This window comes from Sorex araneus, chromosome 5 (genome assembly GCF_027595985.1).
Source record: "Sorex araneus isolate mSorAra2 chromosome 5, mSorAra2.pri, whole genome shotgun sequence".
Taxonomy (NCBI): Eukaryota; Metazoa; Chordata; class Mammalia; order Eulipotyphla; family Soricidae; genus Sorex; species Sorex araneus.
Genome location: NC_073306.1, coordinates 98689137 through 98706251, shown reverse-complemented (window position 1 = coordinate 98706251; position 17115 = coordinate 98689137). Strand labels below are relative to the sequence as shown.

At 42.1% G+C, this 17115-nt stretch overlaps 1 protein-coding gene across 5 annotated transcripts in view; it reads left to right on the top strand.

Annotated features, from left to right (window-relative positions):
• The window catches only part of SPECC1 (sperm antigen with calponin homology and coiled-coil domains 1), a 457476-nt gene that overhangs the window by 212158 nt on the left and 228203 nt on the right, over window positions 1-17115 (top strand). The window lies entirely within an intron of this gene.

Genomic DNA, 17115 nt, shown 5'->3' with positions numbered 1-17115 from the left:
TGCTCCCTTATCAAAGATTAGATGATCATATATTTGGGGGTGTATGTCGGAGTATTCAATCCTGTTCCATTGGTCTGCCGCTCTGCCTTTGTTCCAGTACCATGCTGTTTTAATGACTACCGCTTTGTAGTAGAGTTGGAAGTTGGGGAGGTTGATTCCTCCCATTTTCTTTTTCCCAAGGATTGCTTTAGCTATTCGTGGGGGCTTATTTTTCCATATGAATTTCAGGAGCGCTTGCTCCATTTCTTTGAAAAATGTCAAGGGTATCCCTATAGGGATCGCATTGAATTTGTACAATGCTTTGGGGAGAATTGCCATTTTGACAATATTAATTCTTCCAATCCATGAGCAGGGGATGTCTTTCCATTTCCTTGTGTCCTCTTTTATTTCCTGAAGTAGTGTTTTATAGTTTTCATTATACAAGTCCTTTACCTCCTTTGTTAAGCTGATTCCGAGGTATTTGATTTTTTGAGGCGCAATTGTGAACGGGATTGCTTTTCTCAGGTCACTTTCTTCTCTCTCATTATTTGCATATAGGAAAGCCATGGACTTTTGGGTATTGATTCTATAGCCTGCAACTTTACTGTACGAGTCTATTGTTTCTAGGAGTTTCTTGGTAGAGGTTTTAGGGTTCTCTGAGTATAGTATCATATCATCTGCGAATAGTGAGAGCTTGATTTCTTCCTTTCCTACCTGAATGCCATTAATGTCTTTTTCTTGCCTAATCGCTATTGCAAGTACTTCCAGTACTATATTGAACAGAAGTGGAGAGAGTGGGCATCCTTGTCTCGTCCCTGTTCTCAGAGGGAAGGCTCTTAGTTTTTCCCCATTGAGGACAATGCTTGCCATAGGCTTGTGATAAATGGCTTTGACTATATTGAGGAAGGTCCCTTCTATACCCATTTTGGCTAGTGTTTTCATCATAAACGGATGCTGGATCTTGTCAAATGCTTTCTCTGCACCTATTGATATGATTATATGATTTTTATCTTTTCTTTTGTTGATATGGTGGATTATGTTGATTGATTTCCAGATGTTAAACCATCCTTGCATCCCCGGGATGAATCCCACTTGGTCGTGGTGTATGATCTTTTTGATGAGTTGTTGAATTCTATTTGCTAATATTTTGTTGAGAATTTTTGCATCTGTGTTCATCAGGGATATTGGCCTGTAGTTTTCTTTTTTTGTGGTGTCTTTGTTTGCTTTTGGTATTAGGGAGATATGCGCCTCATAGAAACTGTTAGGGAGGGTTTCTGTTTCTTCAATTTCCTGGAAGAGCTTGAGAAAGACTGGCAAAAGGTCCTCTTTAAATGTTTGGAAGAACTCACTAGTGAATCTGTCTGGACCTGGGCTTTTGTTTTTGGGGAGACTTTTGATTACCATTTCAATTTCCTTGATGTTAATTGGACTATTCAGGTACTCCAGGTCTTCTTGGTTCAGCCTTGGGAGATTATAGGAGTCGAGGAATTTATCCATTTCTTCTAGGTTCTCTTGTTTCGTGGCATAGAGATTTTCAAAGTAGTCTCTGATGATCTTTTGAATTTCATTGGTTTCTGTTGTGATGTCCCCCTTTTCATTTCTGATTCGGCTTATAAGGGTTTTCTCTCTCTTTCTTTGTGAGTCTTGCTAGTGGTTTATCAATCTTGTTTATTTTCTCGAAGAACCAGCTCTTGGTTTCATTGATCTTCCGGATTGTCTTTTGGGTTTCCATGTCATTAATTTCTGCTCTAAGTTTTATTATCTCTTTCCTTCTGCCTGGTTTTGGCTCCTTTTGTTGGTCCTTTTCTAAGGTCTTGAGCTGTGAAGTCAAGTTATTTATGTGGGCCCTTTCTTCCTTCCTGAGATATGCTTGCAGAGCTATAAATTTTCCCCTTAAAACGGCTTTAGCTGCGTCCCACAGGTTCTGGTAGCTCGTGTCTTCATTCTCATTTGTTTCTAGGTACCTTTTGATTTCTTCTTTGATTTCCTTCCTGACCCACTCATTGTTCAATATCAAGCTATTTAATTTCCAGGTGTTTGATTTGGTTTTCTGCATCTGTCCACAATTAAGTTTTATCTTCAGTGCATCATGGTCTGAAAAGATAGCTGGTACAATGTCTATCTTGTTGATTCTGTTGAGGTATGTTGTGTGGCCCAGCGCATGGTCTATTCTGGAGAATGTTCCATGTGCACTGGAAAAGAATGTGTATTCCTTTTTGGGGGGATATAAAGCCCTGTATAGATCTATTAGCCCTCTCTCTTCTATTTCTTCCTTCAAAGCCAGTATTTCATTGGTGAGTTTTAATCTTCTAGATCTGTCCAGAGGAGACAGTGCGGTGTTGAAGTCTCCAACTACTATTGTGTTGCTCGAGATGTCCTTCTCGAGGTCTCTTAGCAGCCGTTGTAGGTATTTAGCTGGTCCCTCATTGGGTGCGTAGACATTTAGGAGTGTGATTTCTTCCTGATGTACACATCCCTTGATTAATAAAAAGTGGCCTTCACTATCCCTTCTAATCTTTTTCAACCTGAAGTCTATGTTGTCCGATACTAGTAAAGCCACCCCAGCTTTCTTGAGGGAGTTGTTTGCTTGCAGGATTGTTTTCCATCCTTTGACTTTGAGTCTGTGTTTGTTCTGGCTATTCAGATGTGTTTCTTGCAGGCAACAGAATGTTGGGTTGAGTCTCTGAATCCATTTTGCCAGTCTGTGTCTCTTAATTGGTGAATTCAGACCATTGACATTAAGGGAGATTATTGTTATGGGATTTTGTGCCGTCTTTGTGCAAGGGTTTGTTGTGCTTGTAGGGGTTGTTCTTGTCTTACAATAGCCCCTTTAGTGCTTCTTTTAGGTTTGGTTTTGAGTCTATGAAGTTCCTGAGCTGTTGTTTATCCCCAAAGTAGTGTATGATTCCTTCTAGTTTGAATGAGAGTTTAGCCGGATAAAGTATTCTTGGTGAAGCGTTGATTTCATTGAGTCTTTTCACTATATCCCACCATTGCCTTCGAGCTTGGAGGGTTTCCTCTGATAGATCTGCTGTGAGCCTAAGGGGTGCTCCTTTGTATGCGATTTCCTTCTTGGACCTTGCTGCTTGGAGTATTGTGTCTCTCTGGAAGACGTCCAGCATTGTAACAATGATATGTCTTGGGGTTTTTCTGTTAGGATCCCTTTTAGCTGGCACTCTTCGGGCGCCTTGAATCTGGATGCCCAAATTGTCCAGCTGTGGGAAGTTTTCCGCAATGATTTGTTTGACTGTGTCTTTTTCATTGGGGTTGGTTCCCTGTGGTTCTGGTAGTCCAATGATTCTAATGTTGTTCCTCTTGAAGTCATCCCCTAGGACTCTGATTCTGGCTGGAGCTATTTTGAGGTCTCTTGCCATGGTTTGTTGTTGCCTGTAGGCCTCTTGCAGCTCATCTTCAAGCATACTGATTCTGTCTTCGGCTGCAGTCATCCTATTGTTGAGGGCAGCCAGAGAGTTTTTGATTTCATGTACGGAATCTTTCATTTCTTTTTGAAGGTTTTTTATTTCTGCTCTCATTTCTTCCCGTATTTTGTCGGCTGTCTGTTGTATTGTTTCCGTCAGGTCTTCCTTGAAGTTGTCCATCTTTGCATTGAGTTCATTGAACATGTTGAGGATTTCAAGTCTGAATTCTTTCTCAGAGAGGTCAAGTTTGTAGGAAGCGCCCATTGAGGTTTCCGGACTCCTTTGATCGTCCTCTGGTTGCAATGGGGATTTTCGTTGTTTCTTCATGTTGTTTGTGGTGATATGAAAGAGGGCCCTTGAAGATGAGTATCCCTGTCTCCTTTGCCGTAAGACAGGACGGCGGCGGCGCTTGGGTCGGCGTGCCGGCCACTCGGCCGGCAGTCCCCATTGCTTTTTAAACAACTTGGTGCCTTGAATTTTCCGTAGGGTTATAACTCTATAACACGAGGAAGACGTGTTAATGAGATTCTCCGTTCATGCCAGTCTGAAGTAAAAGGGAAGTCAGGGATCGAGACAGAGCCAGCAATCCTCTGTGAGGTTGTAATGAGAAGTCCCAATACAAGAACGTCCCTTGTATTGCATTGAGCAAGGGCTGAGCCTAGCAAACAGAGATGTGGACTTAGAAATTCAGAGGAAAAGGGAAAGGCCCAGGAGGGTAACTAGGACACAAACAATAGGAAACAACAATCCCATAATTATCAAAGTAAAAACTTGGCAGCAGCATTTCATTGATGGTGATGGTTGGAGCATGGGAAAAACTTGGGAGATCAGACTGTACATGGCAGGGAGAGACCCTGGCACCCATTTCACCATCCAGTGGAGACCTAAGAGGGCTTTCCCCGAGGGGATAGGACCTTCCTTGGATGTCTTGGGAATAGGGGTGTAGGAGAACCTCAACATTATAAATACACTTTTTATTTATCTGATTATTTCCTTAAGAAAGATGCCTAGACATTGACTTACTGTGTTTGACTGTGATCATCTTAAAGATTCAGCCATTCAGCCATATTGCTCTCTAGATACATACCAGTTTCCACCACAGATCATGAGATACATGTTTCCCTGAACTTTTTCTGACACTTGATAGGAAGTTATTTTAGGTCATTCAAATCAGGTCTTTATTTTATATGTCCTCCCCCAGCCCCAAACCTTTTTTTTCTCACTTGGAAAGGTCTTCCTAACCCAAAATTAAATAATTTTTTCTTTATTTTAAAGCATTAATCAGTCTGTAATTTTGTTTTATGATGAGCCTGGCAATGGTTGTACAACATTCAGCCCAGTGAGAGGAATCTATGTAGAGGCAGCTTTCTCCTCCCTGCTTCCTCAGTTTTGAATCTGTGATTTAGGGGTGCATTGGTGAAAGTCAAAATCACCTTTCCAAGCCCAGAGTAAGCCCTGAGCATCACTGGGTGTGGCACACACACAAAAAGAAAAACCAACATCTCCAAACACTGGGTGGGCCAGTGTGCTCTGGGTTGGTCCCCCCAAATAAAAAGAAACAAACTAATTACCTTCCTATCTCATTTCAAATTTGTTACTATTTTAAGAAACAAATTTTGCCATGAGCACTGAGCTAGATTTTCACTACCTCTTACCTGCCTTGTAATTGCAACCTGAATCTAGACTGGACTGACAGAAATCTTCATGGGGGGTCACTGTCACTATCATCCAGTTGTTCGTGTATTTACTTGATCGGGCACCAGTAATGTCTATTACACTCAGCCCTGAGATTTTAGCAGCCTCTCCTACTCATCTTTCCGAACGATTAGAGGCTCTTACAGGGTCAGGGAAATGAGACCTATTGTTACTGTTTTTGGCATATTGAATACGCCACGGGTAGCTTGCCAGGCTCTGAGTGCAGGCGGGATACTCTCAGTAGCTTGCCAGGCTCTCTGAGAAGTGCGTATATATCTGTTACTGTATTTTGGATATGAGTATGCCATGGGGAGCTTGCTAGGCTCTCCCAAGTGGGCAGTAGATTCTCCCTAGTGTTAGGAATTTATGTCATTGCCTGTGTTCTAAATTCTCAACATTTTATGGACGGGGACCAGTTCCATTAGAAGGGACTACTAGTCAGCTGTTCATTTTAACTCTAGGCTTGTTCCTATATTCTATGGAATAAATTCCTTAATCATTCTGTTGTAATATGTTTAATCTCCCTTCCCAAAGGTCCCTCTTGATCCTCACCTTTCTTGGCTATTTCAGTTGACATTATGTTAAACATGTGCCAGTGAGAAAAAATATGTTATTTTAAAGCAAAACCTTTTTTTTCTTCTGATCATAAAATCATATATGCATTGCAAGAGGGTTAGGAGACAATAATATAAGAAACAAAATAAATATTGCTATTTATCTCATCATTTTGAGAAAAGCACAGCTAACATTTTGCCTTATATGTTTTCAAATGTTTTCCCAGTTTATACTCATTTGCTGCATGCTTGTTAACTTGTATAGCCCAATAATGACAATATTTATTCTTCTTGTCCAGAAGAATAAGATATGTCTCCCTACATTTGTTCTCTGAATACAGAGACCCCCTCGGATTAGCTTATCAATTCTGTTCTTTGTGGAGGGAACTGGTTTGGGGCCATATCCCCTGGTGCTCAAGGGTTATTCCTGGCTTGGAACTCAGGAGTGACTGCTGGGGATTTGGGGATTCAAGCCAGGCTAGATGGATGCAAGGCACATGCCATAACCCCTGTACTAGTTGACCCTTATTCTTTACCCGTTTTTGATGATTTTTTTCTACTTTTAAAAAATTAATTTTTATTATTCTTTTTGTGGGCTGGAGCGATAGCACAGTGGTTGGGTGCTCGTCTTTCACGTGGCCGACCCGAGTTCGATTCCTCTGCCCGTCTCGGAGAGCCCGGCAAGCTACCGAGAGTATCGAGTCCGCGCGGCAGAGCCTGGCAGCTACCCGTGCATATTGGATATGCCAAAAACAGTAACAGTAAGTCTCTCAGTGATAGACGTTACTGGTGCCCACTCGAATAAATCGATGAGCAACGGGATGACAGTGACAGTGATCCTTTTTGTATATTTACTTGGTTTCCTTTTAGTTTCTTTTTTATTTTTTCCCTTCTAGTTTCTTGAGTAAATTTCTTTAACTTTGTCCTTTCTTGTTTGATGATGAGAATATTTTAAAATATGAATTTTCCCTTTATCATAGTATTCACAAAATATAGAGATTAAAGTCGAGAATTTCCTGCGATAAAGTTAATCTAACTTGGAGGAAAATGAAGTCTTTCTTTCTATAGTACAAAATACAGTAAAGATGCTTTAAACCAATTTTTAATTATATTGTCCATTTACTCCATATCTTTATGAACTGCTGGCTGATAGAACTGTCAAATACTGTTCAGTAGGATGAAAAAGGTTCTCATTAATATTTTGAGGTAAAAATGTGAAGCAGGATTTCACATAGGACTTTTTAGCTGTACATGTGAGACCCTGGCCTGTGCCTTGTTATTCTGCTGTGTTGTGCTATCAGCATCGGCCAGTAACTAGAGTGAACTAGCTGCTCAAGCCATTCTTTATGCCCTTGCATAAAGAGGAAAATCTAGAGGAAAATCTAGCCCCAGTCTCTCTAATTGCTTCTTGTAGTTCTTCTGGAAAATACCAGTGATGATGAATTCACATGGTGGAACTTAAGGGACTGGGCCCAAAGAAAACAGGAGCATTTTGAATACGAAACTGTAATGAAGTATATAAAGTGCTAGATGGACAGGAAGAAAGTCTGGGTCTGTCCAACTCAGTTAATGTTAATTTTTTGACCTTGGGAAGGTCCCTTTATATTGTAAAATGTTGACAAGAAGTGTGATATGGGCCTCATTCCTGATTGAAAGGGAATGCTTTCAACAGGATGCTTATTATTATGTGCCTTTATAATTCTTTTTATTAAGTTATCCAGGGATTTTTCTCAGAGATGTTTTGTTTACTTTTTTAAAAAATAAAGATGTAGATTAATATTTTCTACATTTACTGTATATTTCAAAGTTCTATGGTTACTATATTATAGGTCACATACATCTACTATGATATTCCAGTTTTCATGTAATCCTTAGGTTTCTCCCTTTAATTTGTAATGAGTTGTATTACAGTCACAGTTTTCTAAGGTAGTCTAATGTTTAATCATTTTTGCATTCCTAGAATATTTTTAATTCTTCAGTTCTTAATTATTTCACTTGTTATTTTGCATGGAATTTTCAAATTAGCCGCCTTCAGCAGATGTGAAGTGGCTTTTCTATTAAGCACCAAGCAAATTGCTTGTTGATGATCAACTTTTACCCTTGAACCTTGTTTTTATTCACTCTGTTCTTAGCAGGGGGTGAATATTGTGGAGAAAGAACAAAATGACCTGTTTATAAAGGGGGAAAGCTTTGCCAAGCATTCTTGTGTTCTCATAGAATTAATAAATCTTTGTAAATTTCCAGCTTAGGTAATTATTTATATGACTTAGATATTGTTAGAGGAGCTGCTGAAACACCATTTTTATTATTAAGGAGCCACTGAAATGCCATTTGACAGAGTAGGTACTTCCTCTACCTTATACATTTTTCTGGCTGCTTAAGTCTGTTTGTGTGCAATGCCTATGTACAAACTTGATGAAGGGTCTGACTTACACAGAGTCCAGAAGTCCCGGTCTCTAGTAAGCCACACCTGGCCCTGCAAGGGCCAGCAGGCCCCTGTGGGTCTATGGGTTTATTGCTTTCCCTTCTATAATGCAGTCTAGCTTTGGACTTTTTTTGACTTTCCAGTTGTTAGTTATTTAATATCTTGGCTTCAAGTTACAATAATACTTGAAACCTAGCTTAAGGAGAAACACACTAATTTTATCCCCCAGAGATGGAAAGTTTTTAGGAGATGTTCTCAATAGTTTGCTTCTTCCTACAGAGTCAAGTTATCTCTGCCAGAGGAGTAAGATTAGAAAGAAAGTCTCTGTTTTTGGTCGGGGAGGAATTTGGGCACACCTGGCAGTCCTCAGGGCTGACTTCTGCCTCTGTGCTAAGGGATCACTCCTGTCTGGACTCGGAGGAGCTTATGGGATGATGGGGATTACACCCTGATTTGCTGCAATCAAGGCAAACACCCTACTATTCTAATGCTCTGGCTCCTAGAAAGAATCTCTTGGGACAGTGGTTGGGGAGTACTGAATATGAAATCTTCATCCCATTACTCACATCGGTCCTGGGAACAAACCAGTAGAGGTTTCGAGAACAAGAGGTGGTAAGGAAATGGTGCTGCAGAGTAGGACTCCTTGAGGGATTGGAGAGGTCTTGAAAGCTGCTTATGTAGCGGTGGTTTACTAGGTTTACTAAGAAACAGAAACCATAATTTCAGCAGCCTGAGCCCACAGACATTCACTTAACTGCCCTGCTCTGATTCAGGGAGTGGGCAGTGGCTAGTCGTGGTCCAGAGCTAAAGAACCTGCAGGGTGCAGGCAAACACTACATTTTCTACATCTTGTCTTCACAGTTTGGACAGAGTATGACAGGAGGCATTGGTTCGTGTCTTAATGCCTTAGTCCTTTCCAGAAAATACTTTATACCCCAGGGCCACCCCCTCCCATACCCCACCGCCCCAGCCCGCCAACAGCTTTTTCTTTATATCTAACTGGGTCCAACTGAATCCCACATCCTCCCCCTGCCCATTTTCATTGAAATCATGGATCATAATTACTTCCACAATTGGGATTCCATCAGTAAAATATGGAGAGTGGGTTCTGAGCAGGGAGTTTGCCTCCAGCAGGGCGCACCTCTTCCCTCTTCTCTCTGTCCCTGCTCCATGAAGTACCCTCAGCAGGGTCCCCCTGCCCAGACCCGCACCTGCTACACAACTGCTCACTCCAGGCCCAGCTCTCGCCTCACCTTGCCTGTGTCAGCTGTTTGATGGGGGCTCTCTCTGCAAAATGTGTGCTCGCCTCCACTTTTGCTTTTCCATCCTTTAGTCATTTGCCTAGAGAGCTCAAGCTTGAGTCACTTCATAACTGTAGGGACCTTGTGGAGTCCTTGTGGAGTGCCCTGTGGAGTCACTTTCTCATAGGCTTAACAGATTGCTGTATTGTAGGCCAGCTGTGCTCCTGTGCAAGAGCTCCGCCCATCTCTGGGGTGTCAGAGGTGCTCACGATGTTGATGAGTCTGGGAGAGTGGAGGAGAAATTGGGGTCACTTCTGCATAAAACGTGCTGGCTACTGTTGGGAAAGTGGGTTTAATATTGTTGTTTAAGCTGGAAACATGGACTGTTCAGGTGCTGTCACTTCGGACATCCCCCCGCCCCTCATTCTCTCAGTACCTTTGGTCACCAATGAACAGCGGTTTTGCATTGTGTGGAGATACATGTTTTGTTTGCGCATTTATCAGTAAATGGACATTTGCTGATGTTTTAATTTTTTATTAGTAGTAGTTCTATGAACATTTGTGTACAGGTACAAATTTTTGTGTGAAGGAGTTGTCATGTCTCTTGGTTATGTTCCTCAGTCATGTAATTCTTTTTTTTTATTTTTTAAAAATTGAATTACCGTGAGATATAGTTATAGTGTTGTTCATGATTGAATTTCATAGTCATACGATGTTCAACACTCATCCCTTCATCAGTGCTCGTTTCCTGCTACCAATGTCACCAGTTTTTCTCCAGCGCCCCCTCCCCCACCATTATGCAGATAATTTTCTTCTTCTTTCCTCTCTCTCTCTCTCTCTCTCTCTCTCTCTCTCTTTTATGCACTGTGGTTTGCAATACTGTTAACTGAAGGGTTATTATGCTTACCACTTTACCTCCTTTCAGTACCCAGCTCTTGTCCAGATTAATCATTTCCAACTATTATAGTCATAGTAGTCTTTTCTCTGTCCTAACTGCACCATGGCAAGCTTCCGATCATGGACCTTGATTCTGTTGTATTTGGATATTACTCTTATACTATTTTTTTTAATATTCAGCAAATGAGTGTGGTCATTCTATGTCTGTCCCTTTCCCTCTGACTCATTTCACTCAGCATGGTACTCTCCATGTCCATCCATGTATAAGCAATTTCGTGACTTTATTTTCCTTAGAAACTGTGTAGTATTCCTTAGAACCGTTAGTTTCTTTATCCAGTCATCTGTTCTTAGACACTTGGGTTGTTTCCAGGTTCTGACCATTATGGATAATGTACACTGAACATAGGAATGAAGATGCCTTTTCTGTATTGTGTTTTTGGACCCCTTAGGTATATTTCCAGGAGTGATATTCCTAGGTCATTTGGAAGCTCAGTTTCTAGTTTTTTTGAGTAATGTCTTTATTATTTTCCAAAAAGGCTGGGCCAGTCAACATACTTACCAGCAGTGAATGAGAACTTCTTTCTCCCTGCATCTTTGCAAGCACTGGTTATTCTTGTTCTTTTGAATATGTGCCAGGCTCTGTGATGTGAGGTGATATCTATTTGTTGTTTTGATTTGTATCTCCCTGATTATTAGTGATATTGAGTATTTTTTCAAAAGCCTTGCTTTTGGCTATTTGTATTTCTTTTTTAAATTTTATTTTCATAAAGTTGTGCACAGTAATTGATTACATTTAATATTTCAGTACCAATCACAGCATCATTACACCTTCTCATCACCATTATTTCAATGTGCCCCACTACCAGTCAAGCTCACCCACAGGCAGATGCAAGATAATTTAGTTTGTATTGCTTGTTATGGATAGTATAAGATGTCTGTAAGGGTTTGTCTCACAGTGATTCAACAAAAAAGCAAAAAAACAAAAACACTATGAGAAGTTGCATGGCTGCAAAAGTGGCCGCATGCTCCTGGAATTCTAAAATTTAATATAATTGGTGTCTGGAGCCATCCCTGCAGTGAACTGCGTGGTTCTGCGATTCATTTGTAAGTCTCTGGATCATGGCTGTTAATACACCTAGGTGGCACCTGGAGGCAGTTCGTGGGCATGACAGCCAGGGCCCTGGAGAGGTGGGGAGATGGGAAGGGATGGCCCGGTCCTGATCCCATGAGGCCTGGCACAGGTCGTGCATACCTGGGCTTTTTGGTGGATTCATTCCCTCGTGTGGGGGACCCAGAAGCCTGTGAAGATCGGCTTTGAGGGTGGCGGCAGTTGGTTCCTGGAAGTTTGGGGCTGCCGGGGTTCATCTGGCACAGGCAGAGAGGATGCCTGCTCCCATCTGAGCTGTCCCAGTGAAATCAGTCTGGGGTCAACCCTGCAGCGAGCTTCTTGGTTCTAAGATTCATTTGTGAGTGGCCATTTGTGTTTTTTTTTTTTTTTTGGTAGTTTAATATATTGTTTTTGTAATTTCAATTTATTTGGTGTTACTTTATGGATCTACAACTGATGTTAGAAACACAATTAATTCGCTTTTTTTTTTAATTTATTTATTTTTAATTAGAGAATCACCGTGAGGGTACAGTTACAGATTTATACACTTTTGTGCTTATACTTCCCTCATACAAAGTTTGGGAACCCATCCCTTCACCAGTGCCCATTCTCCACCACCCGTAAACCCAGTGTCCCTCCCACCCTCCCCAATCCCATCTCCCCCCCACCCCACCCTGCCACTGTGGCAAGGCATTCCCTTCTGTTTTCTCTCTCTAATTAGCTGTTGTGGTTTGCAATAAAGGTGTTGAGTGGCCGCTGTGCTCAGTCTCTAGCCCTCATTCAGTCCGCAACTCCCTTCCCCCACATGGCCTTCGACTACAATGTAGTTGGTGATCGCTTCTCTGAGTTGACCTTTCCCCGGAACGTGAGGCCAGCCTCGAAGCCATGGAGTCAACCTCCTGGTACTTATTTCTACAGTTCTTGGGTGTTAGTCTCCCACTCTGTTATTCTATATACCATAGATGAGTGCAATCTTTCTATGTCTGTCTCTCTCTTTCTGACTCATTTCACTCAGCATGAAACTTTTCATGCCCATCCACTTAACTACAAAATTCTTGACCTCCTTTTTTCTAACAGCTGCATAGAATTCCATTGTATAGATGTACCAAAGTTTCCTCAACCAGTCATCCGTTCTGGGGCATTCGGGTTTTTTCCAGATTCTGGCTATTGTAAACAGTGCTGCGATGAACATACATGTGCAGATGTTGTTTCGATTGTACTTTTTTGCCTCTCTGGGATGTATTCCCAGCAGTGGTATTGCTGGGTCAAATGAGAATTCAATATCTAATTTTTTGAGAGTCGTCCAAATTGTTTTCCAGAAGGGCTGAACCAGTCGGCATTCCCACCAGCAGTGAAGAAGGGTCCCTTTCTCCCCACATCCTCTCCAACAGCGGTTGCTTTTGTTCTTTTGGATGTGTGCTAGTCTCTGTGGTGTGAGGTGGTATCTCATGGTTGTTTTGATCTGCATCTCTCTGATGATTAGTGATGTAGAGCACTTTTTCATGTGCCTTTTGGCCATTCGTATTTCTTCCTTGGTAAAGTTTCTGTTCATTTCTTTGCCCCATTTTTTGATGGGGTTGGATGTTTTCTTCTTGTAGAGCTCAACCAGTGCTTTATATACCATTGATATCAACCCCTTATCTGATGGGTATTGTGTAAATATCCTTTCCCATTCTGTGGATAGTCTTTGTATTCTGGTCACTGTATCTCTTGCGGTGCAGAAGCTTTTTAGTTTAATGTAGTCCCATTTGTTGATCTCTGTTTTTACTAGATTGCTTAGTTCCGTGTCAGCTTTGAAGATACCTTTATCTTCAATATCGTGGAGGGTTTCGCCGACCTTGTCTTCAATGTACCTTATGGTTTGTGGTCTGATGTTGAGGTCTTTAATCCATTTTGATCTGACTTTTGTGCATGGTGTCAGGTCAAGGTCTAGCCATTTGTGTTTTTTGAGGAAGCTTCTGTTCATCTCGTCTCCCCATTCTTGAATAGAGTTGGATGTATTTTTCTTGTACCATTATACCATGGCATTATACATCTTTTATATTATCCCCTTTCCAAATGTGTGTTGGGCACATAATTTTCCCATTCCATCGACTGTCTTTGTATCCAGGTCATGTTTCCTCTGAAGTGCAGAAGCTTCTTAGTTAAAACATGTAGATTTGTTTATCTTTCACTTGCTTGATCAGTGGTGTTTTTCGTCCTTAAAGATGCCTTTAGCTTCAACATCATGGAGAGTTCTGCCTATGTTTTCCTTGTGGCAGAGGAAATTTCGATTTTTGTGCATGGAGTTAAAAAGAAATGAGTTCATATTTTTGCACACACCTGACCTAGCACCACTTGTTGAAGAGAGTTTTCTTGCTCCATATCATTTTTTTTCTCCTTTATCAAAGATTAACTGATCTTACACTTGAGGGTCTATCTCAGAATATTTAACTCCATTCAATTTAACTCCATTCAATAAAGACAGATCTAGGGTCTGTCTTTATTCCAATACCATGCTGTTTTTAATTACTATCATGTGGTTATTCTTCAGTCCTTTGGAGAACTTCGAACTGACCATTTTACATTCCTGCTAGTAGTATATTAGGGTCCCACAGTATCTCCACATCTTCACCAACATTCTTTAATTTGGATGAAGGTACCAGGTTACCCTTTTCACAATGTTGTGGCCACTTACGTTTTTTGGTCTGAAGAAATTTAATACAGTTACAGGCTCACACTTGCAGCTGAAAAAACACTTTGTCCAATGAGTGTGGTAGAATGAAGGCCTGAAGCCAGGCTGGACTTGGAGGAGCTGTAGGCCCAGTGGGGTTTGGTGAGGAGGTGCTTGGGACACAGAGGAGAGAGAGGGCATGTTTCAGTAGCAAACTGACTTGTGTGGCTGTGCAGTGTGTGAGGAAACATGGATGTGCAGCTGTGAATTGTGCACTGGATGGATGCACAGCTGCTGCGCCAGGCCTGCTGCTCAGACTAAGCGGCCTCACCTCAGCGCCTTCCGCTGGGCTGCAGGCTGGCCCCGAGAAGCCTCCAAGTTGCTGAGGCTTCTCTGTGCCTCGCCTGAGATCTTTCTGTGCGGTATCTTTAGAAGTAAAAATATGCATAACCAGGACTGTTTGCCAAGGGTTACAGTTTGTTGCATCTGCTGAGCCTCAGCATTAGTCCTCGATGCCCTTGGTCTGATCATCTATTGGTAAGATCATCTTTCTCACAGGAGAGAACCTGGGTTTGTGTAAGGCACTGTCAGAGCCAGTGCAGAAATGAACGCTCTGGAGAATCAGCAGTGTGTGGGGCTGTACCCAGGGCACCCCCAGGACTAAATTATCCTTCCACAAATGCTGTTGTCACACTGCCTCTCGAAACTTCTCTACACTGGGGCTGCCACCACCCTCCCATTTCCTGGAGTAGCTGCACCAGTGATTAATCGTGTGTGTGTGTGTGTGTGTGTGTGTGTGTGTGTGTGTGTGTGTGTAATGGGTGAGAAAAAAATTGGGGCTGGGGGGAGGTAAACAAAGTCCCAGACCCTTCATTGAGCATAGCTCAAGCGCAAAGGCATGGGCTGGGGAAATGACTCAGAGAGCTGGAGCATGTGCGTTGTGTGCAGGAGCTTTGCACCCCCAGCCTGGCACAGTACCTTGTGCACTGAGTTGGAAGTAGCCCCGAGTACTGCAGAGGTCTCTCCAACAAACAAAAAGATCAAAGGCAGTATAGCTCTGCAGCTTCCCGTGAGAGAAAATGAGATTTTTCTTGGGACTGCCTCAACACTGTTTAGCTCTTTTCTGTTCCTCCAGGGTATATTCCCAGAGTTTATTTCAGAAGATTGGGGCCCGGAGAGATACTCCAGCCAGTAGGGCATTTGCTTTGCACACAGCCAGGCCGGAGTGTCTGAGGCTGAGCCCTGCTGGGGGGCCTGAGTGGTCTCTGTTCCTTCAGCTGTGGTGGTTCTCAGAGCTTCAAAGATAGTTCTGGGAGGGGCTGAAGCTGGAGGTGGGGGATGTCCAGGAATGGCTAGTGCTCCAGGTGATTCTGCTGGCTTCAATTCTAAAGAAAGTTGATTATTTCAAACAAGTGGTACTTGGGATGCGTGAAAAGGAATTCCTGTTATAAAGGGAAATTGCTGTAACATAGCCAGTGTTGTCTGATTCTCTCCCACATTGGTTGGTTTCTTTAATTTCTTTTCCTTCTCTCCTTCCTTTCTTTATTCTTTATCACAGCCTTTCAGTTGGAAAGCCATCAGATATTTGTTCAGTGCTTTGTGTCGGAGACTGTGTAGACACTGACCTACCATTTCTTTATACAACAGTAAAGAAGGTGAACAAAGGGGTCACAGTAATAGTACCTAGTATTTATCTAACTAGTTAGTAACATTAATGAAAGGGTTATAGGCATGGGCATAGTTCATTATGTCCTCATTAGTATGGTCCAGCAGAAGAATAATGACCTCGAATGATGTTTATCAATATAGACAGGTCTTAGAGCATAAAGTTACAAAAGCATGTAATAAGCTTAGAATAACACAGGATAAAAGCATATTACCTTACAATACCATGCAATATAGTACAGTACATTGAATAAACAGAATAGAGTAAAATATCACTTGTGTGAACATTTAAAAACATCCATGGAGGACAAAAGCGATAGCACAACAGGTAGGGCATTTGCCTTGCAGGCAGTTGACCCGGGTTCGATTCCTAGCATCTCATATGGTCCCCCGAGCGCCACCAGGAGTGATTCCTGAGTGCAAAGCCAGAAGTAACCCCTGTGCATCACTAGGTGTGACTCCCCCCAAAAAATAAGTAAAATAAAAAATAAAAACATCCATGGGCCAGAGATACAGTACAGCTTTGCACATGCCAACCCCTGTTTGATCCCTGTCACCACATAGGTTCCCCAACCCCCGCCAAGTGATCTCTGAGAACAGCGCCAGGAATAGACCCTGAACACTACCAAGTTGAGCCCCCAAGCCAAAAAGAAACCAACAAAAAGTACCATCTGGAACAATACTACAAATTCCATTCACACACACCTATGTACAGTAAAACTGAAACATTATTTAAGGAACAACCTCACATCAGTTTCGAGAAATAAAATGTCTGTTGCTCTCCGAGGTAGGGGGTAAGTTAAGGATTTATTCTATCTTGTTAAAGTAAAAACATTTATTAACTGTCAGAAAATGAAGTCACTGTTAAACTTGGTTCTTTTAAAAAATATTTAAAATATTTGATGATTAAACATTGAAAAAGGTTTTGGAATGAGTGTTCTGTGCCACTTTTCTATGACCATTAGAATAGAAGTTTCTGTGCCATCAGCGGGTGTTCTCTGTCACATAAGTAGTGTTCTCCGCTAAAGAAACAGTCGCCTGAAGCAGTTTGCTCGGGGCTTGGTTCAGCTCTCAGGGGCCAGGGGCGCTGTTCCTGACACCCCAGCAGAGGGCTCTGCTCCACAGCCAATGCGAGGCGGAACCGCCACACCCGGACACTATCCTGGAGTGTATCCAGGCACTCAAAGGCAGGCTCCATGCAGGCACCAGAAAGAGTGATAGTTAAGTCCGTGCATCTGTCTTTATGGGGGCAGAAGGCTGGGGAGAACCATTTGGCTATTTATATACTTGTTTCTGTAAGTCTATTCTTGGCTGTTTATGAGGGTAAGGGTACAAAAATATGTTGGAGAGGTAGTACAGTGAGTAGGGCTCTTGCCTTTCCAGTGGCTGACCTGAATTCCATTTCCAGCATCCCATATAGTCCTCGGAGCCCCTCCAGGAGTGATTCCTGAGCTTAGAGCCATGACTCAGTGCTGGGTA